The 27732-nt window shown below is 40.8% G+C and overlaps 2 long non-coding RNA genes across 2 annotated transcripts; both read right to left on the minus strand.

Moving 5' to 3' along the window:
- Window positions 1-1666: 1666 nt before the first annotated feature.
- Window positions 1667-26178, minus strand: LOC121720987. The gene is made up of 3 exons (XR_006034701.1): window positions 26031-26178; window positions 14437-14573; window positions 1667-2175 (listed from the first exon to the last, which is right to left on the minus strand). It is a non-coding gene; the product is annotated as an uncharacterized LOC121720987 (long non-coding RNA).
- LOC121721008 lies at window positions 11808-12895 on the minus strand. The gene is made up of 2 exons (XR_006034723.1): window positions 12235-12895; window positions 11808-11900 (listed from the first exon to the last, which is right to left on the minus strand). It is a non-coding gene; the product is annotated as an uncharacterized LOC121721008 (long non-coding RNA).
- Window positions 26179-27732: the final 1554 nt, after the last annotated feature.

The raw sequence follows: 27732 nt of genomic DNA on the forward strand, positions 1-27732 counted from the left end.
ATGCAATCTGAATATGATTATGCACTGTACTAGTTATGTGATGTTTGGATGATTAGGTATGCCTTTCTTGGATTGACTTATGATTTGTTGGATTCTGTAATGGCTATACCTGTATGATCTGTAATTTTGTTTTACAAATTTAGGGGCCGGTATGTTATAGCCATTTCGTACTTTTCCTTGAAAGAATTATTATTTTTTTTTTGTAACATGGAATGGTTTTAAACTACATTTCCCTGCTTGATGTTATGGCCTGCCATCTTTGATGTGACACGAGGGGGCAAAGGGTATATGACGTCGGGCACAGGTATCAGTTTGAGGCCGATGGATAATGGGAGTGGGGGTGAATCACACTGTTTTTACCACTCTCTAGTTTACTAACACTTAAGAAACAGTTTTTCGTTAAGATCATATATATGGACTAATTTACAACGACTTTTTCATTCATGATTATGCTTTGTACACGGACAATAAATCATTCTTGCAACGTAAACAAAGAGGTGCGTTAATCCAACCTGGCTCTACATTGTTCGCGGCCCATGGAACTTGGACATAAAAATGGACAATACATCCGTATTGTCTCACTTGCAAACACTTCATGAAAATGTAGCCTAAACCTGCACTATCGGAGGCAGAGCAGATTAAGAAGTAGGCAGGGTCTTGTTATTATATTCACTGATTTTATGCAAATATCACCAGTTAAATTGCTCACCATCTAAACTGGAACTCCTGCAAGGTAGGTATAATGTTTTGCGTAGGCTTATGTTGACGTTTCAACAGTGGAAACCAGATTTAGTTATGTTTTTGTGTGTAGTTATGAACACAAATAAAGGGAACATTTTCGTACACACTCAGATTTCTTTACTGTAAAGTAGCAGCCTATCCAAAGTTATGCAAAGTTAGGCCTATGTGTGTTAACGTTTCACACGGTCAGGATATCGGATGTCACTTCTACAAGTATCCCAGGCTTATCTTTGAAAGTTTTTGAGCTCTTTAGTTATTTAGTTACTTAGGCTACTCGCAAAAGAAGCATTATAGCATTCGCATAACTGGTGTATTGTCATACAGAATGGACACTAGAAAATTCAAAATTGGCCGAGGTCCTCCGAAGTCCTCATTGTGACATAGTAAAAGGGGGCGGGGCTTGGGATCGGTCAATAGTGGCCCCAAGATCGACCCGTGGGGAACACCACAGGTCACGGACGTAGATATGAGTTCAGCCAGTTGATAACTATGCCTGTAAATCCAACCCAGTGTTCTAGTCTGTGTAATAAAATATTGTGATCAACAGTGTCAAATGCTGCACTAAGGTCCAGTACTAGGACCAATGTTTTACCTGAATTTGTATTGAGGCGTATGTCATTGAGAGCTGTTTCAGTGCTGTGATTTGCCCGAAAACCTGACTGAAAGTAATCAAAATACCCATTTGATGTTAGGAAGTTGGTTAGTTGATTAAAGACTTTTTCAATAATTTTGCCAATAAAAGGTAGATTGGATATGGGCCTGTAATTGTTTAACATGGAGGCATCCAGGTTATTCTTCTTGAGAAGTGGCTTTACAACAGCTGTTTTCAGTGACTTAGAAAAAAAAATGCCAGACAGCTTTTTATGTCTTTAATGCGACAGGATAGTGGAGAATGACAGGAAGTGAGTGGGAGAGAGAGTCGGGGTGGGATCCGGAAAGGACCGTTTACCGTTTTGTTTTATTTTCTTTTTATTATTCATATTTTAGTTCACATCAATATCAAAGAATAGTGTGGACCTGTAAGAACTTTTTCATTTTAATAAGAACTTTTTCATTTGCCTTTTTATTTCTTTCTTAAATTGATGATGTGTGATATGTGGTTCTTTGTTTATGTGTGTATGAAGACTCTACTGCAAACAAAATCTACCTCTGGGTACAAATAAAGTAACTTGAACTTGTCATCCATGATGGTAATGGTGATGTGGTAGTCTCATACTTATAATTATTATCATTGTAGGTTGTCAGCGTAAGAGGAGAGTCCATAATGTGAAGAGTCCAGCAGTGATGGCTGCACCAGCACCCATGCCAAGGAGGATGGTCCTCCAATAGAGCCACTGATTCTGCTTTTTCTCAGCCTCTATCATCCTCTGTTTCATTTCTTGAATCTTCTGCACTGTTCCAGCTATTCGTTGCTCTCTGTGCCTCTTCCGAAGACTGCAAAGCACACCGGAGAATCAATAGTTAACTTTTAATTTCCACAAGGCTAGAGGTTAACTCAAAACAAGACAGATTATGATAACATTTTGTCCTAAAATGTCTAGTTTAATCATTGGCAAGTCATGAGTTCATATGTTTGTGCCCATTTTATGTTGCAACCTAATGTTGCTTGTAGATCAAGTGGACAGACCTTATGTGCATGAGAAATAAAGATAGATAGATAGATAGATAGATAGATAGATAGATAGATAGATAGATACTTTATTGATCCCCAAGGGGAAATTCAGGGGGTCTCAGTAGCATACAGACATCACACACAAAATGCACTTACAGCAGAAATGGTAAATATAAGTATAAACATATAACCAAACTCCACTGTACAATAGAGACAGTAGGAGATAAGAAAAACTAACACAACTAAATACTAAATATACTATATAAATTAAATGTAAAAAATCCAGTGTGCTTGAGGGTGATCAAGCATGAGACGCTTGTAGTGACAGGGCCTGTAGTTCTGTGTGCATGGTGAGGGGAGGAAGGAAGTGTTGCCGCAATTAAAGTGACAGTGTTCAGAAAGTGTTGCCATACTCTATAGGTACACTTTCAGAAGACTATACAAATTGTGATGCATAATAAACCAAATGACAATTTGGCACAAATGTATGAAAGTCATTTTGCCAATCTGGCAAAATGATTCAGAAGTCGCAGGTTTCAAGGAGATACAGCCCAATTACACTAAGAACCACTTCATTCTTTATCTCATATTCAATTCATATGTAAAAAAATACAGTGTTGGTGTACCAAGTACAATGAAATTCAAATGCTTCTCTAGACAAGACAGTGTTGCATTAGAAGTGCAACATTACAATAAAAGACACATTTAGCACAAAAAACGATATAATAGAGAAATATCAATATGAAATGCATGCGTGTTTTAAAAGTCTTTTTAAAAGTGTCTGTCATCTGTTTACATGTTAGCTCTCTTCCCATGAAATGGAGATTATTGCTATATAGGTTTGGTCAAAGTTGTTTTTCTAGTTCTTCTTATTATTATTATTAACACCCACCAACGTAATAACTTCCCACCAACGTAATAAAAATCTGCACAAAATCTGCACATTTTAAACGTAATAATCCTGCCAGCGTAATAATTTCCCACCAACTTAATACTTTTGCCTACTGCCAACGTAATAACCAAATTTCCCACCAACATTTGCAGGAAGTTATTATGTTGGTGGGAAGTTAAAAAAGTTATTACATTAAAGGTGCTCTAACCGATGCTGGGCAAAGTCACTTCTGTTGACTTTCAAACAAAACAGAGAGCTAGCTCATGTAAACCATCTCATGACCATAAAACATGGAACCCCCTCCCCCTTTACTTATACCTCTACTTATTATTCATCACCTTTACAAGGAGCCAAGCCAAGCTACATGGACACCCCTTGTGTTTTTAGGGATCCAAGTAGAAAAGGCTACAGGTTCTGCTTTGTTCTGATTTTTAACCCATTCATGAAATTATGTTTCTGCAGCAAAACCGTATCTGCAGCCATAACCGTAACAGGTACAGACACCAAATGTTCACCTTAAATCTCAAATCAGCGCATGATCTCACAAAGAAGAAATTACCGAATTCCGTCCATAGGGGCGCTATAATAAGCAAATTTAAGTTTTTGCTCGTATTTCAGGAACGGTATAGAATGGACAATGGACTAGTTGCACGAAGGCTCTCGGTGAGCTAGTTTGTTTCCTGTGGAGCCAGGTGTGTTTGAACCTGCCACTAATCTGAATGTAATTACCGTCTACACGTCCTTCTTCATCGTAATGTGCTGATTCACTTTGTGCCACACCCAACTGGGTCCGTGTAGACTAGTGATGGGGACGAGACCGCCTATGCCGAGTCCGAGTCAAGACCGAGTCTTTGAAGGGTCGAGACCGAGTCAAGACCAAGTCTGTTGGTTTTCAAATACAGTTGAGTCCGAGTCAAGGCCGAGTCTTTGAAGAAGCAAGTCCGAGTCGAGACCGAGTCGAGACCAAGACCATAAAAAAATTTCAGTTTTAATATTCATAATTTAATATCACCCCAGTTAATAATCAACAGTTAGGCCTACAGACTAAGCTAGATTGGGAATTGTTTAGAGGAGCAGTCTTAACGTCTTAATATGGACTATGCTGACCTACAGACACTCACCGGCAGCAGAGCCATAGAGATAAATAAACGGCTCTGACGGCAGTATCTTTGCATTGCACCATGGGATGTCATTTTCAAATAATGCCAGTCAACATTGCATTTTATTATTATTGTTGTTATGTGTTGTCTGTTTTTTTATATGAACATAAAAAATGCGTTGGTCTCGAGGACTCGGTCTGAAATTACGAGTCCTTCTCCTCCCACTGTGGTCCGAGACCGAGTCAAGACCGAGTCTTTGAAGGAACGAGTCCAAGACAAGACCGAGAAAGCAGAAATTGGTCTCGAGACCGGACTCGAGTACTACATCACTAGTGTAGACACTAATTACATTCAGAATAGCAGCAGGTTTAAACACACCTGGCTCCACAGGAAACAAAGGTGCTCACCAAGAGCCTTTCGTGCAACTAGTCCATTGGACAAATTTACCACCATTTTTAAAAATCTCAAAAGTGAAACTATTCTATCTCCTCCTAGACCCTTGTTCCGATTCCCACGAAATGATTCATCACTCTGACATCACAATGATTCATCACGTCTGAAAGTTACACATCAATCCAGTTTTGGGACATGGCCTATAATGATTCTATTACCTATATTGTATCTTGCAAAGGTCCAATCCTTTTCAAACTTGGTACACATAATAAATACTACATCTTCTGGATGCACACAAAATGTCAAACAATTCAGTCAATAGGGGGCACTACAGCCCCCACCTTCATTCTACTAAAGCGCACTTCTTACCACGGCTTGGACCCTGACAATCACCGCTTGCGGTTATATTTTGTTATTATTTCACTTAAATGCCATAATTGAGTTTGTAGCAGCCCTAGAACCGTATAGTAAACAGATTTTAAATGTAGTATAGGGACAGAGACTGTTTATAGGGACAGGTCCCAGACTCTTTATGCAAAGTTGATTAGGCATCCATTGTGTTTTTGCCTTACATACAGTAGTTCAACACCTTTAGTGTGGGCCAAGCAGATTACTGCACAGGATATCATTGTCTTTCTACCTTTAGTTATTTTCATCACCTTTTTTTCTGGGGGCCAAGCAGCTGTGAATGCACTCATTGTGTTACTGGGGGCCAAGCAGGAAAGCTGCAGTGTTTCTACTCTTCTGTTTTGATCCATCAAAAAACCATGCAAAAAACCCATAGACGCTCGGCTTCACTGGACTTTCAATGGCACTTACAGAGTGGGCTGATCTCAGTGCAGAAAAGCTACACGTTTATTGGACAAGCACCACAAAATCGTCATTTCCGGTGTCTCTGGGAGTGAATGGGACAGTGGGATGGCCTGGACGCCGAGCTTCGCCGAGTATGATGATTGGAGGAACCGTCATAGAGGCTGGACTCTTTTTGATTGACAGCATATGTCGCGATCTGACAGGAAGTGGTTCAAGTTCAAGGGATGCGTTAACGTGTTGACCGGTGAAGTCGAGAGGCAAGGCAAGTTGCAGCTCAAATTCTTATAATTTGGGAGTAATACAGTCGGTTTCTATTTGTCTTTGTAAATAGCATACTGTAAATAAAACCGTAATGTGGAGTTACTCCATGCCACAGCCGAACTGTGGCCACACTTATGCATTTTCTTAAATAGTTAAATATATAGACTTTACTTTATTTCTGCATTGTTGCACTGTTGACTTACTCATTTGCACTATCACCATGACCACTATCACCATTGCACTAACACCATGACACTCATTCACACAGAGCACCTTAGAGCACCTTACCATACCTTACTATGCACAGAGAATCACAGGCTAAGTTAGGTAGCGCGCTATATAACAGTGTAGGCCACATGATGCCATGCCAACTCTATAGCCTACTGTTTGGCCTATTATGGGTTTTGGGATCATTTTTGCCCTCAAAGAACAACATAGCACCTTAATAATATTAATTTAATAATTGACTAGTTTTATCAGAGCTTCCCCTGTTCCAAAGAGCAGCCACTGATAGTTACCATTCAAAACAGCATTGATATGGAATGGTGGTTAACTTTTTTACCACTTCATAGACCCTACCAGCCAAACAGAAAAGATTATTTCTTCTGGATGATAAATCATAACACTATAATGACATTTGCTATCGATATAATCACTTTCTTACATACTTTACTTGAGACAAGTAATAACAATAACAAAAAAACACAAGGGGTGTCCATGTAGCTTGGCTTGGCTCCTTGTAAAGGTGATGAATAATAAGTAGAGGTATAAGTAAATGGTAAATGTGAGGGGGTCCATGTTTTATGGTCATGAGATGGTTTACATGGTGACAATTGTTGACAACTATACACTTACAACTGATAAAACAGATATAATATCACTAAATCAGTGATTTATTACATTGATGGGAAGTTAATGTTACATTTTGAACTTACCACCAACGTAATAACGTCCTGCAAACGTAATAATTATTACGTTGGTGGGAAATTTTGTTATTACGTTGACAGAAAGAACAACAGAACAGAAACAACAGAACAGCAGAAAGCAGCGCCCATCTTCTGTCTGACTCAGGTGATGTAAACATTGCTTATAAGCCCTGCAATGGGCTATCACTTCACTGCTTGAGACTAATGGAGAGAACCTTTCAGAAATTATGTTTTGTGCGAATGGGTTAGCAAAACCATAGTTTTGGCAAACAGAGATGCAGATCATCCCCCTCATTTATTTGTTTGCACAATAACCTCAATAGGAAAAAGATGGCGTTTAAGGAGGGGGACATGGCAGAGCTGAGGTGAGTACAGGGGGAACTCAAGAATAAGCTGAAAGAGGCTAAGGAGGACTAGGAAGATGGAACAGAAGCTGCAAGATAACAACATGAAGGAGGTGTGGAACTGTATGAAATCTATCACTGGCCTTAAGAAGAGCAGCAGCTCAGTGGAGGGAGACCTGGACAGGGCGAACCAGCTGAACCACTTTTACAACAGGTTCGATTGCCCATCCCCCACCCCACCTCATTACCAGTGCAACACTCACCCCGACCATCACTGGATATTGCCACAGACCCCAGATGCTAACGGTATAAATTAGTTTTACGGCCGGCAGATATATCAGACCAGACGCTATTAATGGTTACAACAATGGCATAATCAGATAGTAAATTGTTTATTTCTAATCTGTAATCTACAAATCTAAGCAAAATAAGGTCACACAAATGACATTTTAAACAGATTCAGCAGCCATTACCGATGTCATCCGCCATGTTTGTTTACCTTTCACAGCTGTTTCAGACGTTGCCGCAAGGGATTATGGGTAGGAGGGAGCATGAAGTGTGCATCGATGCTGCCTTCAAAAATGACCGTTAATATGGGAATTCTAAGATATCTTAAAAGGCAGCAGAATTTGTTTTTTCGGTTTCGAACCGCACTTGCTGCCTTGCTCCCCAGTTAGATATCTTAAAAGGCAGCAACTTTACCCGTTTCGAACACACCCCATGTCTCACCCCCGTCCCCAAGAAACCACACCCCAGCGAGCTTAATGACTTCAGGCCTGTCGCTCTAACATCACATGTGATGAAAACAATGGAGCGACTGGTCTTAGGTATGCTCAGACCCCAAGTACGCCATGCACTAGACCCGTTACAGTTTGCATACCAGGAGAAAGTGGGCGTGGACGATGCCATCACTTATCTTTTACACAGGACACATTCTCACCTAGACAAGGGGAAAAGTGTGAAGTGAGAATCATGTTCTTTGATTTCTCAAGTGCTTTTAACACCATCCAACCCCTCAGACTGGGAGACAAGCTCTTGCAGATGGGTGTGGACGCTCATCTGGTAACCTGGATTACAGATTACCTGACCGAGCGACCACAGTTCGTCAGACTGAAGAACTGCCTCTCTGACACTGTGATCAGCAGCACCGGAGCGCCACAGGGAACTGTGCTCTCTCCAGTCCTGTTCACCCTGTACACATCTGACTTCTGCTACAACACCGAGTCATGCCACATGCAGAAGTTTTCTGATGATACTGCAATTGTGGGGTGTATCAGGGACGAGCAAGAGGAGGAGTACAGGAGCCTGGTGGAGGACTTTGTGCAGTGGTGCAAACTCAATTACCTTCAACTAAACACTTCAAAGACCAAGGAGATGGTGGTGGATTTCCGCAGGTCTAAGCCTGCTCTACTACCAGTCTCCATTGATGGGGTCAATGTGGAGGTGGTAAGCACCTACAAGTATCTGGGTCTCCACCTGGACAATAAACTGGACTGGTCAGCTAACACTGATGCACTCTACAAGAAAGGACAGAGCAGGCTGTACTTCCTGAGGAGGCTGCGGTCCTTCAATGTGTGCAGCAAGCTCCTCAGGATGTTCTATCAGTCTGTTGTGGCCAGCGCCCTCTTCTATGCAGTGGTATGCTGGGGAGGAAGCACAAAGAAGAAGGATGCTGGGCGACTTGACAGGCTGGTAAGGAAGGCTGGCTCTGTATTGGGAGCTGAACTGGAGTGCATCACTTCAATATCTGACAAAAGGACCCTAAACAAACTGATCAACATCTTGGACAATGAATGTCATCCGCTCTACAGCACTATCAAAAACCAAAAGAGCTTGATCAGCTGGAGACTTCGCTCACTACCATGCACAACTGAAAGGCTGAGGAAGTCATTTGTTCCTAGGGCCATTGAACTGTTCAATGCCTCACTAAAGGGAAGAGGAGAGATAGACTTCTCTGCTTAGTCTGTCTGCCTCTCCACCCTCTCCATGTCCATGTTTGAGTACTGACTGCCCACTACTGCTTACTACTGTTTTACTAATGTACACAGCCTAATGTTTTCACTACTGTTTTAGTGCTACACTGTTTTTCATGCTATATTAGCACACATGATCAATGGCTGCGGCCAGGCTTCTGCTACAATACTGAATGAATGAATGGCTATAACCCTATTACCTCAACCTGTTCTAGCACTGAAATAGTTTTTTATTTTACCTTGTCTACATTATACTTTACTCTCCTATTTGTCCATATTATTTATGCTGGTCTTTAGACCTTACTCTTGCACTGTTGGACTAATGTTGGACTACTTTTTGCACCTTCACCATGACACTCACTCTCTTGAGCACCTTGCCATGCACACATAACTAAGTATATGGTTGGACTACTGTTTGCACCTTCACCATGACACTCACTCCCTCTAGCACCTTACCAGTCCCAGCCCTGTCACTACAAGCATCTTATGCTTGATCACCCTCAAGCACATTGGACTTTCTTAATTTAATTTATATAGTGTATTTAGTATTTAGTCTTGTTAGTTTTCTTATCTTTCCTATCTTCTACTGTCTTTATTGTACAGTGGAGTTTAGTTATATGTTTATACTTATACTTATGTTGACCATTTCTGCTGTAAGTGCATGTTGTGTGGGATGTCTGTATGCTACTGAGACTCTTGAATTTCCCCTTGGGGATCAATAAAGTATCTATCTATCTATCTATCTAACCCATGTTCTGCGTTCACTCCAGCGAGAGTAAAATAAATGTTTAAAAGCAGTGTCATCACCATAAATTTGCATTTACCTCGTGATTTATGCCCATTAAACTTTTAACTTACAACAGCCTAATTTCGAGTAGACTAGGTGTGACCCATGTCTGTATTACTGGGCTAATAATGCATGATAAGCCTAATAGCCTATATATTTTGTAAGGAAATGTAAAAGACAGATGACACAGAACTAGCTATGCTCAAATTCAAAATAAACTTTTGAAGCCTACCTCAATAAAACATAAAACACTGCAAAGGGAATATATTTGTGCTGCACATACCAGCTTAACTAGCGTCAATTCAAAGACCTGTTATTTCCATTCTTCTGGATTGGACTAGCCCGTCTCTATGCTGGTTTCATGGACAGTAAGAAGCCGCTTTGTTCTGTGTTTTAAATAAATGCTGTACAGCTGCCATACCAGAATATAATACACTCTGCGGATGGGCTCCACACCTGTAGAAACTGGTGTAGTGGAAATTCAGGCTTTCCTCAGATGGCTGAAGAACTGAAGGCATTAGTCCCTTTCGGACCAAGTTAGTTACAGGAACTTAGTTATAAGAACAGTCCACTTCGAAATCAGTTCTACTAACTACTCTCCCCCAAAACCCATTTGCATTTGGACTGGCCAAGTGGCCATAGGAACTGGTAGGAGGACATAAGGAGTGACGTAAGCACAGCGACAGTGTTTATAGTGTTGTCACTTGCTACTGACCTCGCCAAATGCGAGTAAATTAGCCTACATTTTGGAATTATTTGAATGACCATCACTGTCTACTGTCACTTCAAGCAAATCCTGATGCTGCACATGTTTTGCTTTTTTTTGCTGTGAAAAACAGCTGTGATAGAGCAAGCAAGCATACTGGTTAACAGTAGCCTAACGTTAGTTATCAGATCTGTTTGGAAATTGGATTTATTCTTGAAAGGTCATCGATGTTTGATTTTATGGTCACCGAAATAATAAATAACATCTGGCATTTTAGTGGAATTGTTGCCGTGTCATAGTACTCTAAGTTACATGTTATGAACATGGTGTCATCTAACTGTTCTGACTAGCAGTAGGCTATTGCACTAAATTGGAGAAACGAGGAAACTGTCCGTTGTCCTGAAGTGTGTGTAATTACGTTTGATAATTTGGGGGATTCTTCATGTTTATGCCATTAGTTTATGCCATTAGCATTTTTCGGAATTTATGATTTGTTTTATGACAGTCAGAATGCATGTAAGCGAATTTGTGTGTTGTAGGCCTACATAACTTTAAGTTAGTCTCTAAGCTAATATTTTTTCAATAGCAACCTCTGTCCTCTGCCAAATACAGTTGCATTTTCAGCCGTTCAGGAATTATTTCAGCAAAAGTGGGACATGCATAATGTTTAATTCCTCGGTCGGGACGAATGAAACAGGCATGATGGACGAATAAAGCCAGCAGTTTAAGCCTAAACTTCCCTCAACTTCAATATTTTACAACAAATCATAAATAGTACTTTCAAAAGGTTTTATCTCACGGAAATATCATGCATATGCATAATATCATGCACATGGATGATTTTGCCATTTATATAGCTATAACAGTAAGTGTTCCCACACTCTAAAAAATAATACACTTACTCAACTTAAAAAAATTGAGGTAACAATTTGCATGGATCTTTTTAAGTAATTTCAACTCAAGCCGTTTTTGAGTAAATATTGTGAGACTTATATAGTTAGAACAACTGAATTATATTATATGATCAAATTAATATAATTAAGTTGGTTCAACTTAATTAAGCTTTTAGAGGACAAATCAGGTTGATTGTGCTAAACTAATTGAGTTCTTCTCACTATAAAAGTCTCACAATATTTACTCAAAAAACAACTTGAGTTGAAATGACTTAAAAAAAATTAAGGTAACAATTTGCATGGATCTTTTTAAGTTATAGTAACTTACTTCACTTCTGTCTGAATAAAAGCACACAGCAATTTAAATTTTCTGAAAGCATTGTTTATTTTTAAAGCAATGGCAACTGGTCCAGTTGTGCAATGAATGAATGTAGAGATCCGTCTGAATTCGTCATTTATCTGTATAAAAGAAAGGCACAATGTTAGAAAATTTACCTCAAGACAAACAACAAAATGAACAAAATCTACATGGTTTGCAGGGATTGACACATAATATTTCTCAAACTTCAAAAATAAATAAATGTTGGCCTACCTATTAGGCCTATGTTCAGGTTAAGCTAAGAATGTCAAATGGCCCACAAACCTTCATAAATAGTGACAATGTTAGGCTTAACTAGGACGACCAAATATGATCCTCAAACACGTGCAGTGTTAGAACTAGCAATGCTAAAATGTTAAGTGCGGAATACAGCTGCCACGGTGAAATTTGAAGACACCAGACAGCTAAATTTACCTTTACTAACTCCAAATGATCAAAGGGCAGGCTGCAGGTAACTTTGAAGACGCCAGCTACCAAAGTCATCTTTTCAAATGGTTTAATTACCGTGCAAGCAGCAGCTAGCTTGGAAGACACGATAGCTACTGTCTGTAGATAGCTAAAATCCATCTTTTCAAATATTCAAATTAGCAAAAGGGCAAGCTGTAGCGTTAATTTCATTTGAGTGTCACGTGACAAAGATTTTGATGCACTGTGTGCCGTTGTTTGATAGCTGTTGCTTTTAAAACAAACACAAAAATAGTAGGCTAGACTACTTTGCACGTACCTGTGATGTTCCATGCAGGCTACAGGATCCTGTGCCATAATTGCTGTTACTTCTCAGGCGTGGTCTGGAAGGTCCTGAACGTTCAATCGTGTTATTAGCTTTATAAGTTTGGTCACGAGATTTACAAGTTTCAGGAACTTAATACTTTCTATTGTTAGGTGAAAGCAAGACTGTGTGTTGAAAATCCATATATGAATAAGTTGAGACAGCTTTCTTTCTTTTTCAGTATTACAAACTCCTTAAAATAAATTGTCAACTCACCTATACATGTACAAGTAGCAAACTTAATTTTTTTATGTCGAAAATGTTCTTCATTTTAAGTTTTATCTACTAACCTCTGAATCATTTTTTAGAGTGCATTTATATCATGTTTCTACTGTGCAAAATGTTATTTCACTATGTATATACATGGGTTAGGCCACTGCAAATCCAAATACAGTAAGTGCCTTTCACGACCCACAGCCCGTCAGTCTCCATAGGTTTAACATGGCAAAACTCGATCTCCTACCTAACCTAGGCTATTTATTAAACTGCTTGTCCATGTCCCAGACCCTTAAATGATAGAGATTAATTATCAGAGATCAAGGACAGGGCAAATGAAACTGAAACGATGGAGAAGTTTAACTAGCTCTAACATTAGCGAGTTGTATTTGTGTGTAGTATAGGCCTGCATTCAGGCGTATTAGAACAGAAAGTGATATATTGTTTGCGTAGCAGACGTTATGCCATTGCACAAGGCTGTTCACCATCCATTTGGGTCCGGACTGGAGCAGAGTGCGTTCTGCATGCCGTCCAGTCTCGTTAATAAAGTCTCTGACAGTAGTCTATTTCTATATATTTCATTTACACAGGCAGCGCAGATTTAGAGTTTATGAGTTAGACCAATCACATACACCTAGGGCAGGGGTGGGCAAACTGCCGGCCCGCCAAGCACTTTCATCCGGCCCGCTGAGCATTTCATTTGGTTATCAGGCTGCTCACTATTTTTTTCCTGCGATATAGACGACGTTGGTTAGCTTTACTGCAAACTGCTTTTCACTCTCCTTAGAGAACGTTTACAATGTCAATGTCAAAACATCATGTTAGAGATATAGAGATAACATAATGTTAAACTAAGTTAACTCTTAGTTATCTCCTTTGCAGCAGATCTAACGTTAACATGCGATCCATTTAATTGGGAACGCGTCTGCACTCACGAGAGGGAGAGAGAGCCGCAGGCCGGCTTGTCCTTGTTGATAATTGATATCTCCTTCTTATAAGAAACTTTTAAAAGGAAATCATGAAGGCAGCAGTAGTTCCCACTACTGACCATTTAAAAAGTGTGAGAGGGCCATACCGTAGCAGGCAGAAGATCATTGAAAAATAAACGTAAATTAAAGCGACTGTCTTAAAGCGACAGTGCACAATTTATACATTTGTTAAACAGCATAAAATTAGCAGTATTTTTAAGCAATTCATATTTTAAAAGAAATATTTTGTCATAAAATGGGGGGGGGGGGGTTGTTGTGCGGCCCGCCGGGCAATTTTCAAAACCCAGTGTGGCCCTTGAGCCAAAAAGTTTGCCCCCTGACCTAGGGCTCCCTATGTGAAGGAAAAAGACCCGGCCATATTTCAGCAAGACATACAGCATGTAATGTGATGTGTGAATCTCAACTCGAAAAAATAAGAGCTAACTCCAAGAGAGTAGTATTTCTATAAAATGTATAAATTAGAATTTTTTGCCTTACACTTTGCAAAAGTTAGTAAGAAACAGGCACTCTAAAACCGCAGCTTTTACAACCAAAAGGTATACTGGGGTGATGTATGATGTATGACGTACAAGTTGTCTCTCTGCTGTATCCCCTATCTGACAATAGGATAAAACAATAATCAGTGAACTTCACATCACTCACATTCCTCCATCTTGTTCAGCTGCTGGATCACCATTTTGTGTATCCATCTGGTTAATCAGCACCTGCCTAATGGACTCAGGGTTGAAGAGATATCAGCTGCTGGTTTGTTCCTCTACAGTAAACTGTTGCAACTGCCTCTGCAAAAATAACAATGACAGAATTTAAGAAATAATTCTAAGGATATGTTTGCACTGTCGGCTTTGATACACTGTTCTGTTTTAATTACACAAAAAGAAAAGATTCCATACAACCTAGGCAAAAAAAGGCCTCATTAGGAGTTCACTCTGCCAGATCATATGCCAGGCATGGAAAAGTTCATTTTTTTCCCTCATAATTTATTTAAAATAATGAAACTTTCTTATATTCTAGATGCATAGTGAGATATTTCCTGTATCTTCTGAAAAGTAATTGACTAATCTGAAATAGTTAATTTACACACTCAATACGTCGGTCATCCTTTTACATACATTTCTGTATCAATGTGATGTGGCAAGGAGGTAATCTGCCTGTGGCACTGCTGAGGTGTTATGGAAGCCTAGGTTGCTTTGATAGCGACCTTAAGCTCGTCTGTATCGTTGGGTCTGGTGTCTCTCATTTTCCTCTTGACAATGCCCCATACTGTCCATGGGGTTTAGGCAGAGACTTTCTAATGAGACACAGCACTCAAAAAATCTTCCATAGAAATGCATGGGGTTAGTTTATAACGGCAATATGGCAGTTGTCTACACATATCCCGCCACTTCCGGCAAAAAAGTCGACACGTGAATACATTGTGCCAATCATGTGGTGTGTTTAAATATATTGTGTTCCCCATGATTAGATGTTCCCCATGATTAGGTGGCACTGTGGTAACTCTATATAAAACATATTGAACTCAATGGTGCATTTTGAACATGTTCAGGGTGGAAAATAAAAAGAAAGATTTGCATAAGACAAGTCAAATTGGTGTTTTTAAAAAGAAGGGATCATGGAGAAGAAAGAAAAATATATTTAAAAAAATCTTTGTATATTCCCACAAGGTGTTTGGGTGCTCTGAAAATGAGAATCAAAATGATTTTTCAGACTTGTGAGGTCTGCTGTTCAGACCCTAAAGGAATTTATTTTCTGTTCATTGCTTTTTGTTTCTACTTATCTCAATAAGGAACATAAATCAAGATCCTATGTTGAGTACAAATGTCTTCTGAAGGCCTAAACAGAGCCCAGACAAAAACTCCAATACAATTTTGATCAACTTTGAGGGACAGCTATGACCATGTAGGATCATCCAGACCAAACATGATTTTGCTATATATTATTCCTATTTATGTACCAGCATGCAAGATTTGAGCCTCCTACATGGTTTAGTTCTTGCGCTATGGGGCTTGTGAACTTTGACAAAAAAAAAGAGGCCGAACAAAATCGACACCCCCCTCCACCTGTAAAACTGGCTGTATCTTGGAAAGTATTGATCTTACATAAAAGTAATTTGTCTCCTGGGTAACATGGGTACAGCTGGTAATTTTTTCAGAATTTTTTGAGACCTAAGTGTGTGGGCCCTGGTTGAATTGAAGTGGAATGACCCAATACCATGGTCAGCAAACCAGTTACTAGTAGTGTTGGCACTGTGGGCAGATGCCAAGTCATGCTGGGAAAGGATATTAGCATCTCCATAAAGGTTGTCAGCAGGTGGAAGCATGATGTGCTCTAAAATATCCTGGTATACAACTGCATTGACTCTGGCCCTTGATTGGACTTATATTTCCAAATTGTCAAGGCTGCTTGGCTCAAAGCAGACCTGACATAAAATGGGGGAGACCACACCGTAGCGTTCAATATAAATACATCATTTATTTACATAAATAGAAAACGTCAGTATAATGTATAAAAGCAAAGTGTCGTGCAAAGTGTGTCTAGGGGAAATGAATAACCAAAACAAAACGCGGCGAAGACGGAGGGAGCTCCCAGCAAGGGCTACACGACCAGCGACGGCTCTCTCCAAGCTCTCCCCATCGGCGCAAGCCACAAATGAGCGATAGGCCAAGAGCGCGTCCATGGGAAACCCAGCATTCTTATATAGTCCAGCCCATTAGCTACTGGGCGCCACCCCTGCACTCAGCACCCTGCAGGAGACAGACAGGCAACACATAGAATAAAGGGGCGGAGCCCCAAGAAGAGTCAACAGGGTCGTAACAGTCCCCCCCCTCCCTTTGAAACAGAGGCCCACCTAAGTGGGACTCTGCACTGGTCAATAACATCAAGAATTTAAACTATAAACTATTTCAAGGCATAACAATCATTCATTACTCCACCATGACATAGAACCCAAGACACCACTACAAAACCTTAGTTTAGAGGTCACACCAACCACCACCAAGTGCATTGCCTATCTCACATTTTTTCCCATACCCCCCCAAACCTCCACTTCCCGATCCACCGGCAATCCAGGGCCCTTGGAAAGCACTTTAAGGAGAGACCAGGAGAAAAAGTAACAGGAGAGACAGCAGACATGAGACAGAACAATTATTCAACACAGACATAGGAGTGGGACAATGAGTCACATTGTCCACACCCCTGATGTGACGTATGTCCAAGTGGTAGTGTTGCAGGAACAAGGCAAGTTGGGAATGTGTAGTGTGCAGTTAAACAGCAGGGTTAACCGTGATCTAAATACCTCTGCCTCCCCAATTTGATGCATTTGTCAAGGCCAACACAATAACACAACTGACGAACAGGTGGACCACCAACACCTATATTGTTTTCTATGGTGTCAGTACAAGTAAACATATCTGAAAACAAAGCACAAAATGACCAAATCCAAAACTTGAGTTCTGAGCTTTTCTCTGAAAAATAACCTATATCCAAATTAGCCAATATTTCTGAAAAGTCAAGCTTTGGCTGCAGTACTGGGTCAACAGTGCCACCACGGTCAAGCTCTGCTGCCACCATCGGATGACTAAGCACACTGTTAACCACAGCCACCGCAGCAGATGACACATCCACACAAACCAGACCAAAACTGTGACCTGGCGAATCGTGAGACTCAAGCAAGTTAAGGTCACATAACTGGGTGGGTATATTCCTGTCGGGGGTAAGGAATGGGTAGTCACGCTCAGACACTCGTAGGAACCTAGAATAAGGGCCAGAAAATGTAGCACTCTATGGTGAAGTGGGCATACGCAACAAAGCCATGACCTGATCGTATGGACTAAATGCTCGTTCCACCACTTGACCAAACACTTCTCTCATGTCTTGCTGGGCCTTACTCAAATTTTCACGGCCCATCTTCCAGACCAACAGCAACCTCCGCCGGAACCCCTTCACATTGTTGATCATATTCACTGGAGCTTTGAGCTCCTCCAAACCATCTTTCAACAAAGTCAAATCATGGACCTGACAGGCAGAAACGAAATCATTGGGTCTGAAACCCATGCCAGTTTGCACCACCTCACAAGCAGTCAACCCCAGCCACGGTACACCATCCTCCCCATTACCTTGAGCAACAGCTACCTTCTCACAGGAAAGAGTGGGTGGTGACTCAGGCAAGGTCAAACTAACACAGTCCAAATCCAACCCTTCTGACTCTTGGTGTCCCTGCAGGTTGGGACTCATTTCAGGGGTCACCTCACAGGGGGTAACCACTTCAGGAAAATCAACAGAACACTAGTCGGTCTCCATAGGCAGAACAGACTTAAGGTTTACTACAGGTGGCGGTGGCATCACTGGCCACACCCGCCCCCCTGCCAAATTATTTCCTAATATCAAGTCAACTCCTTCAACAGGCAGTGACGGACGAACAGCCAAGACAACCTCTGCCTTCACAAGCTCTGACTCCAGGGCTATCTGATGCAGTGGAACAGAGATGGTATGCATCTCGATACCGCGGACAAGGACAACCGACCCAGTGTCAGACGCATCAGAGAAGGGCAAGGTGGATTCCAAAATAAAGGATTCTGACGCTCCGGTGTCGCGCAAAACACGCACCGGTACTCTCTCGTCACTCCCAATCAACGAAACATACCCTTTAGTGATAAATGGGTTATAGCTCTCACTAGCACCTCCACAAGGAAGACGTTGTTCCAAAAGCAGCACCTCCCTGACTGTGTCAGTGCTCTCACTCACTGAACTCAGAGGGACACCACTTGCTGAAGTCATATTTGATTGTTTTATACACTGCTGTTTCTCAGAACACGCAATCCTGACCGCACAACCGGCACCCTTTGGTTGAAACCTACTACGTCGCCTCTCCCGCAAAGCAGGGCATTCGTTTTTCCAGTGACCCGTCTGCAAACAATAATTACATGCATCCTCTGACTCAGTGTTTTCCTTGTAATTAAAATCATGCTTGGGTACATTAAAACGACGAGGACGAAACTCTTCCTGATTATGGGCACGGAAACTATGCTTGTGAATCAAGACATATTTATCAGCGAGCTCGGCTGCCTCAGCCGCTGTTTTAACATCGTGCTCACTGACATAAGTGGCAATACGTTCTGGTATGATGTTCTTAAATTGTTCAAATATCATTAATTCACACAGCCCTGCAAACGTATCCACAGCCTCAGCTGTACGCCAGCGATTGAAAAGCGCAGCCAATTCACGCACCAGCTCTAAGTGTGTTTGCTCATCGTTTTTACGCCAATTTCGAAATCTTTCTCTATAGGCTTCGGGAACTAATTCGTACGCTTTAAGAATAGACCGTTTAACTGCAGCATAGTCTTTCCGCTGTGAGTCCTCCAACGCAACGTAGGCCTCCTGGGCTTTGCCAGAAATTACACTCTGTAAAAGCAAAATACGCTCTGAATCTCTCCAGCCGTGGTCATCTGCGAGTATTTCAAAAAGAGAAAAGAAAAGGTCAGGCTCATTAAACTTGGGTAAGAGCTTAGACATATGTGACAGCTTGTCCTGTTGCGAAGAGGCTCTCCCCTCTTCCAACAGTTTTAAACGATGTTGTTCCTGCCGCAATTTATCATACTCTAATTCTCCATCCTTTTCTCGTTCTCTCCTTTCCCGTTCACGTTCACTTGCCAATAATTTGTTGTCATGAGCCCTCTCACTCCACCGGGTTACCACCTTAAGTGGTTTCCATTATCTTCCACTCTGCTCACCACTCTCTCTACTCAGCCTAACTAGCTCCACCTGTCCCTGCTCTGCTCTGCTCTAATTACTCTGCCAGCTGCGCTGCATTACCCACTAACCTCTCCCAGTATTTAAAGCCCTGTCTTTCAGCTCTCCTTTGTCAGATCGTCTGCAAAGCTCACATCCGGAACCTGTTTGCTCGCGCTTCAGGCTCACTCTTGTTTTGTGACCCCGGACCTGCCTGAATCTTGGATTCTCTTCTGCCCCAGAAAACCAGACCTGCTTTCTGCCGTAACGACTCCTGACTACTCTTCGATCCCGGTAACTCTGACCAGCCTTCTGCCTTGCTACTACGAATTTGGATTTCCCTTGAACTGTACTTCTGCCTCGTTTCATCCGCCCTGTTGTGTCTGTGTTCCACCCCCCCCCCAGGACTTCCGGACCACCCACCACCGGCGTCATAGGACGCATCGCTGCCACTGGGGGGGACACAGTCACAGCACATTGGACGGAACCCCTGTGTCCCTGTTATTCCCGGTAACCCCTGGAGCCTTCACTCACTCCCTACTTCCCTTAAGTTTAATAAACTTTCTGGTGTGACGCAATTGTGGTCCTCTGGTCGTCTGTCTGAACCTTGACATTTGTCTCGTTCCAATTGCATTTCCAACAATTTCATTTGCTGGTCAAATGTTAATGCCGACGTGAGTTGAGGCATCGAAGTCTGTGCCACAGGCTCCGGTAATGGATTAAGTGAAATTACCTCTCTTTCACCCAGCCCCTCCATAACTGCAACAACGCGTCTTTCTTGATACTTTCAGGAATCAGTGACTCAAATCCGTAGTGCTCCACTACTTTAACAAGTTGAGCTTTAGTTAAACTTCTTAAACTATCTGCCGAAGGGGCAGCCAAAAAAATCACTCGTTTCCATTAGGCCTACAACAATCACTTAGCCTAAACCAAACAACAATCAAGTTATGCCAATCAATACAAAACAATTCCAAACAACTCTCGCTCAATTTGCTCTTTCACACTAAAGCTACACGTCTTAAACTAAAAGTGGTTTCCAACACAATGAAGGACTACACACAATTCAGACTGGAGCGCCCTGCATCTAAATCCCCCACAAAACCAAAACCTATTTCCAAACTCTAATCTTCACGTGTCTTCGTGATTGAGCTGAAAGCAGCCCTCCCTCGTTCAACACGCAAAAACAACAAATAAGCAGGAAATAAAACAAAACTTTTAAGCGGACTCACCTATGGCAGGGTGTTCACGTTGCTCCAAGGTAATCCAATTCGCTATTTTTCTCTTCTTTGTAACAGAAACCACCACATTTTCAAATCAAACAAGACGTGCGCTCAAAGTTTGTTCCGACCAACAAACCCGACCAAACGATGGAACTCCCATTCTTCGCGTCATACTCAAATGAACCAATCACTACGGGGGTTCCCCCAATTACAAATCAGCTGGGCCTATTAAGTTTGCTGCAACTCACCGAAATCAGCAAACTGTTGCGTTCGAAGGCACAATGAAGGCACAACCAATTTATCCCAAAAAACATCCAATTATTTTAAATCTCCGCGGCAAAAATCTCCCGGACGAGTCTCCCACATGTCAAGGCTGCTTGGTTCAAAGCAGACCTGACATAAAATGGGGGAGACCACACCGTAGCGTTCAATATAAATACATCATTTATTTACATAAATAGAAAACGTCAGTATAATGTATAAAAGCAAAGTGTCGTGCAAAGTGTGTCTAGGGGAAATGAATAACCAAAACAAAACGCGGGGAAGACGGAGGGAGCTCCCAGCAAGGGCTACACGACCAGCGACGGCTCTCTCCAAGCTCTCCCCATCGGCGCAAGCCACAAATGAGCGATAGGCCAAGAGCGCGTCCATGGGAAACCCAGCATTCTTATATAGTCCAGCCCATTAGCTACTGGGCGCCACCCCTGCACTCAGCACCCTGCAGGAGACAGACAGGCAACACATAGAATAAAGGGGCGGAGCCCCAAGAAGAGTCAACAGGGTCGTAACACAAATGAAATGCAAAATTTACTTTCATCTGAAAAGAGGACTTTGGACCACTACACAACGGTACAGTTAGTTTTCTTCTTACCACAGGTAAGACACTTCTTACATTGAGTGTCTTCTGGACAACTGTCAAGTCTTCAGTGTTTCCTATGATGGTGGTTGTGTATACTGTAGTATGGTACGTGCTATGTGCTACTGAACCAGAGAAAGGCTCAAGAAACCGTCTGTGTTAGAAATGGTTTATTCTAATATTTTTATATAGTTGATTTTTGATTTCGATGAGCTGTCAGCCATTATTATCAAGATTAAAACACAAAATACTTGAAATATTTCACTTTATGTGTAATGAATCTAGAATATATGAAGGTTTCACTTTTTGAAATAAATTATGGAAAAAATTAACTTTTCCACAAAAATATATTTTAGCTGCACCTGTACATTTCAATAATAAGCTTTTTAGACAGATATTTTAGAGTCTCAGAGCAGCCACCACTGGTTGAATATTCTTAGGTAAGCAAAACTGCTACCACATCAAACTTATAAAACACACAAAAGAAGAGTGCCGTTCTCAGACTTGGTCATGCCTGTTCTTTCTGTCCTGAAAATATCTTGCAAAAATCTTTTCAGGCTTATTGACATTGTTTAGTAGGCTAGTATGCCTACTACTTGTAGCCTACAAGTTAGAGCTGGTCAAATTATTAAAGGTGCCCTGCCACACGTATTTCATTACCTTGTGGTAATGTCTGAAGTTCTACCATGGATTCTGTAAAAAAATATGTGGAAAACATGCCTTGGTTACCTTGTTTAAAGCCATTCTAGCGTGGTATAGAAAGCCTGCAGGAAGACTCAGCTCGATTTGTGCCAGTTCTCATTAATATTCAACGAGCTAAGTTGCTTGACTCTGATTGGCTAACAGCTAGTCGGTTTCCTCCATAACATTACAGACATAGGAAACAAATGGGCTTTCTTTAAGAAATTACTATAAAATATGTGCAAAAAATTATATTAATTTTAGGTGTGTCTGATTAGTCCCATAAAGGATACCTATTCTGCATTGGTTTGGTATCACTATGTCGAATGCCTTGGGGGGTATTGAAAAAAGGAGACCGTTTCTTATAGGAAATAATGTATTTTCTTTAAAATATTCATATAAAATACAGTGTGCATACAGTCGCTATAAGAAGAGGTGTGTCTGATGAGTCCCATATAGGATAACTATTCTGCATTGGTTTGGAGTCACTAGGTCACATGGCTTACAAAGTATTGAAAAAAGGAGACTGTTCCTTATAGGAAATAATGTATTTTCTTTAACATAATCATATAAAATAGAGTGTGCATACAATGGCTATAGTGTGTCTGATTAGTCCCATAAAGGATAACTATTCTGCATTGGTTTAGAGTCACTATAGGTCACATGATGTCAAAGCTATTGACAAAAAAAAGACATTTCGAGAATAAAGTTGAAATATCATATTAATCTCGACGTGTCGATGCTGACATTAAACTCGCAATAGGCCCTACTCTTTAAACATAGCCTACACAGTTTAAGCTACGTAGCCTACACTAATACACACTATGTTACATAAAAGAAAAATGGGCTTCAAATAGGTGTTATTTCAGATAGATTGCTAGATTGCAGATATTCAGATAGATTGCGTCTTGTCTGTTAACTACTCATTGCCGTCATCGTGAAATGCTGTCTCGCGGTTATGGAAATACCATGCACTATGCCGTTTAGGATAAATAGCTAGACAAATATATGTATCCAATGATATAATGTTTCTATACAAAATGTTATTTCACTCTGTTTTACGTGGGTAAGGCCACTGCACATCCAAATAACTGCCCTTCATGACCCACAGGCCGTCACTCTCCAGGATAACATGGCAAAACTCATTTTTCTAAAACTGCTTTTCCATGTCTCGCCTGAAATACGTATAGGAGGCTAGAAACACATAGCCTAAGCATATATACTATTTTGATCCCGTGAGAGAATATGTGTGCATGCACTTTATGTGCATATGTGTGCATGTAGGCTACTAGCTACTAGCCTACATGGGGTGGTCGGGAGGACAGCTTTCATTCGTCCCTCCATAGACATTCAGCAATAGGCTGTTTTGCATCCATTACAAACAAGCAACGTGAAAATCTAGGATTGGGGAGAGCGCCTAGTATGCCTAGTGCATAAGCATGAAGTTGAACCTTTAGATGAAAAACAACACTTTAATAATCGGCCTACAATAAATAAATAAACCGCTATGACAGGGGTCTCAAACACCCAGCCCGCGGGCCAAATCCGGCCCGCGTCCTGCCCAATTCCGGCCCGCGACGTATGACAAAATAATAATGTAATCCGGCCCTTGAGGCTATTAATTGCGACAAACAACAATACTGATTAAAATAGACGATAGATCCAGGTACGGTGACAAATCTCATTTTGCTCTCAATCACATTTGCTCCACTATGTGCAAGACATCCAGAGCTTGATTCAAACCCAAAATCGCTGCGCAAAGTTTTCAGGAAATACTTGTATTACACGCGAGAAACACAAAGACGTGCATTTGTAATGACGCGGAAGCGATGCAGGCCATAGTGTTGCAGAAATTGAAGCAGAAATTAAGCAGAAATAGCCAGGCCTACACCAAATGTTGTTCACGTGTGTTGAAGTCTTAGGTAAGATATGTTATTCACCTATTCTAATTCTAATTCTGAAGGAGAATATCCTTTTGGAGATTATGATCGATCGTCTATGACAGTGATAGTCACGGTGCGTCTGTGAATGGAGGTGCGTGTATACAACGGTGTCCACTAAGCATACCATGCTTGTTTCGACCCTCTGCCCAACATAGCTTGGAGGTTGCAGTGGTAATCGTGATGATAGTGTCCGTAATGGATGTGGTACAGACAGCAGGGCTAGTAGAAATAGGGCTCTAAAGAACTACAAAGTCACCCGCAATATACTTCTGGGTAGGCTACTGCAGATTACCCGCGATAGGAACTGTTTGACCAGAAAACTTTATTGTAGGCCTATATTGTAGTAATCTATTACTAAACCACAACATCTTAGGTGTTTTTCTGTTAATTTGTTATGTGGGTAGTATGAAAAAAGGAAAGTAAACCTGCTTAAATATGTTCATCCAGTATTTACTGAAAGGTGCATAATTTGAGGTGCTTGCCATCCAGTGACAAATTAGATGGGTACATTTACCCCCTTCATAAACTTTTGTTTTACTCAAAGATTTGTACATTTACAGTATAACTTTATCTCTGACCACTTTCAAGCCATGGCCTTTTAAATTTTGATATAAAAATCCAATGGTGTTGCTTTCTTAACCCTGATGCCTAGTTTGCCAGGTTTAAAAAAGTTATGAGAGGAAATATTTTTATTTGGTGTGAAACACACACACATACCTGTTTTTTTATGTTTTTCATTTATTTTATAATTTGTATTAATATTTATTTTATCATTATTTTATTTATAAGCTAAGGTTGCTAGCACAGGTGTCTAAAACTAGATAAAAACACGTGCACTTTCTGTTTGCAGTTTTGTGTGGTATTTGAAAAAAAGAACATTGCATTTTCAGAAATAGCCGGCCCTCCAATCAGATGACGTTGGCAGAATTGGCCCCCAGCTCATTTGAGTTTGAGACCCCTGCGCTATGACGTTTAGGCTACTTTTGACCATCGCATTTATCGTCTGTAACTCCGTGATAAGGACCTAACAGCAAAGTATTTGGCTGAGCAACGTAGGTTAATATGTTCTATGTTTTGTCCACATGATATAGGCCTATGTCTAATCATTGTCGCACTCGAACACTCTGAATCATTGTTGCACTTGTTGCATTGTTTCATTCGTCCTCCCTTTCAATCGCCCCGAGCGGTCGTTCTCTCTCCAAACTAACTTTATTCTAAAAATGATGAGTTTAATGTCGACACGTCGAGATTAAAGTCGATATTACATTTCAACTTTATTCTCGAAATGTCGAGTTTAATGTTGACATGGTGACTTTAAAGTCGACATGTCGAGTTTAATCTCGTCATGGCAAAAATATTTTTTCCTTCATGTGTGGCCCTACTCGTCGTATGCTTCACAGTTCACACCCACAACAAATGGTGGCGGTATTGCGCCAACTAAGCGCCAACGAAAGGAACAGAAGAAGAATGAAGACGAAACAGAGACCAAAAAGCTGCGTTCAGAGTAGCCTAGTCTAGTATGGTGAATAGCCTAACTCCTGGTGGTTATCCACTGGACTACTATGTATGTGTAACGATAATTTTCAGAAAGGAAATTGCTCTCATAGAGCAAAACTCGAGCGAGCACTTGAAATTGATGTTAACGAGCGAACAAAGATCAATGCGACCAGCATCATGTCTGCTCTACATTCTACCCTAACGCTGTGTTTGTGTTTACGCTATCGGTCAACGGTAACTGTGATGCTAACTTTTAGGCTATATGATGTCAAGCTGACAGGCCCAGGTTGTAGCAGTCCTGTTTTGCCAACTTACGGGTGAATTTATGTCATCTCCTCTTCCGTATGGTTTGAATGTGCAATCATTAGAAGTCCTCGGTTTTTTTCCCCTTATCATAGCCACTTCAACTAGCCTACAAGCAACAGAGACCCAAATAAAATTTCAATATGGCCACTGTCCGTCATCTTTCAAAATAAAAGTCCAACGTTATTCAGTACTTTGAAATAGGCTTAAAGAAACATCGCCTATCTTCTACCCAACAGATATGTAGCCTACTTTCAAAGATACGCTAAATGGAAAAATAATAATGAAACTAACTATGCCTACCTGTTAAATAATAAATAAAATTAAATAAAAAAAACACTTAAGCCTACCTGTTTTGCATAACAAGGCATAAACGTATTGCTTCATGTTAGGGCACATAATTCATGCTTCATGGAAATGGCCAAATGAATAATAATAATAACTAGATAATGTAGCCTAATTCCAGGGAATTATGAGTGCATGAAAATGACGCTAGGACATGGTGGTTGCATAGCTTAATAAAAGTTGATAGTTTAAAAGTAGACAGTTTAAAATTTGAATGTAGATAGTTTAAAAGTTGTTAATAGACAGATTGTTTAATAGACAGATAGTTTAATGGATGTTGAAAGTTTAAAAGTTAAATGTAGATAGTTTAAAAGTTGTTGATAGACTGATAGTTTAACTCATTGAATGCCAAGCTGTTTTCGGAAGCTTTGTCCTATAGTGCCAGCAATCTAGACCATTGTTGATGATTTTTGTACAGCCACAGCATATTCTGTGTTATAGCTATGAACACATACAATGGCTCGTTTGAAAGGTGAGACTTTAAAGGGGTGGTTCAGGATTTTGGACATAGGACCTCATTTCCAAGTAAGCAAGTGTGATATTTATCAGTGGAGACCGTTTTCAACACGTTTCATCCAGTCGTTCTAATTGCAGAGTTTGCAGGTGCTAGGCTAGCGCAAGTCAACGGTATGTGCTAGCCTGCCACTAAAAACAGTCTTACCCACTCCAAAGTACACCCAAGGCAAATAAATTATAACGCCAGACTATCGATGTAAATGTCTGTATTGATAGTTTTATTTCTAACATTATTCTATCCTTGCATTTCAACGATCGCATTACATTTTGAGGGACTAGTGTCTTAGCAGCGGCGGAATTATACTTGCTCCAGTTAGTAGTACTGTGCCAAAAAGTAAACAGTAAAGCGCACTCCAATGGGGATACCTAGTAGTAGCCTTGGTAATATCAGTCTGCCGCTGAGATGCAAAATGACTACTACCAACTTCAGGGAACAAAGTATAACTATTGCAACGCGATGCGAGGGTAGTTGTATTTCTTACACTATTCTATCAACACAGACATTTACATCGATTGTCTGGAATTTGCCTCGAGTGTCCTTTGGAGTAGGTAAGACTGTTTTTAGTGGCAGGCTAGCACATACCGTTGACTTGCGCTAGCCTAGCACCTGCAAACTCTGCAATTAGAACGACTGGATGAAACGTGTTGAAAACGGTCTCCACTGATAAATATCACACTTGCTTACTTGGAAATGATGTCCTATGTCCAAAATCCTGAACCACCCCTTTAAGCTCTAAGCTCTCAGTGAGTGCAAACCGTGTATTTCTACACGCCTCTGTTCCTGAGAAATCCCAAGCTAAACATTGGCTAGTTTCGCTGTTTTTTTTTCTAGAAATGGAGATATAACGTCTTT

The sequence above is a fragment of the Alosa sapidissima genome, chromosome 10, assembly GCF_018492685.1.
Source record: "Alosa sapidissima isolate fAloSap1 chromosome 10, fAloSap1.pri, whole genome shotgun sequence".
NCBI classification, from domain to species: Eukaryota; Metazoa; Chordata; class Actinopteri; order Clupeiformes; family Clupeidae; genus Alosa; species Alosa sapidissima.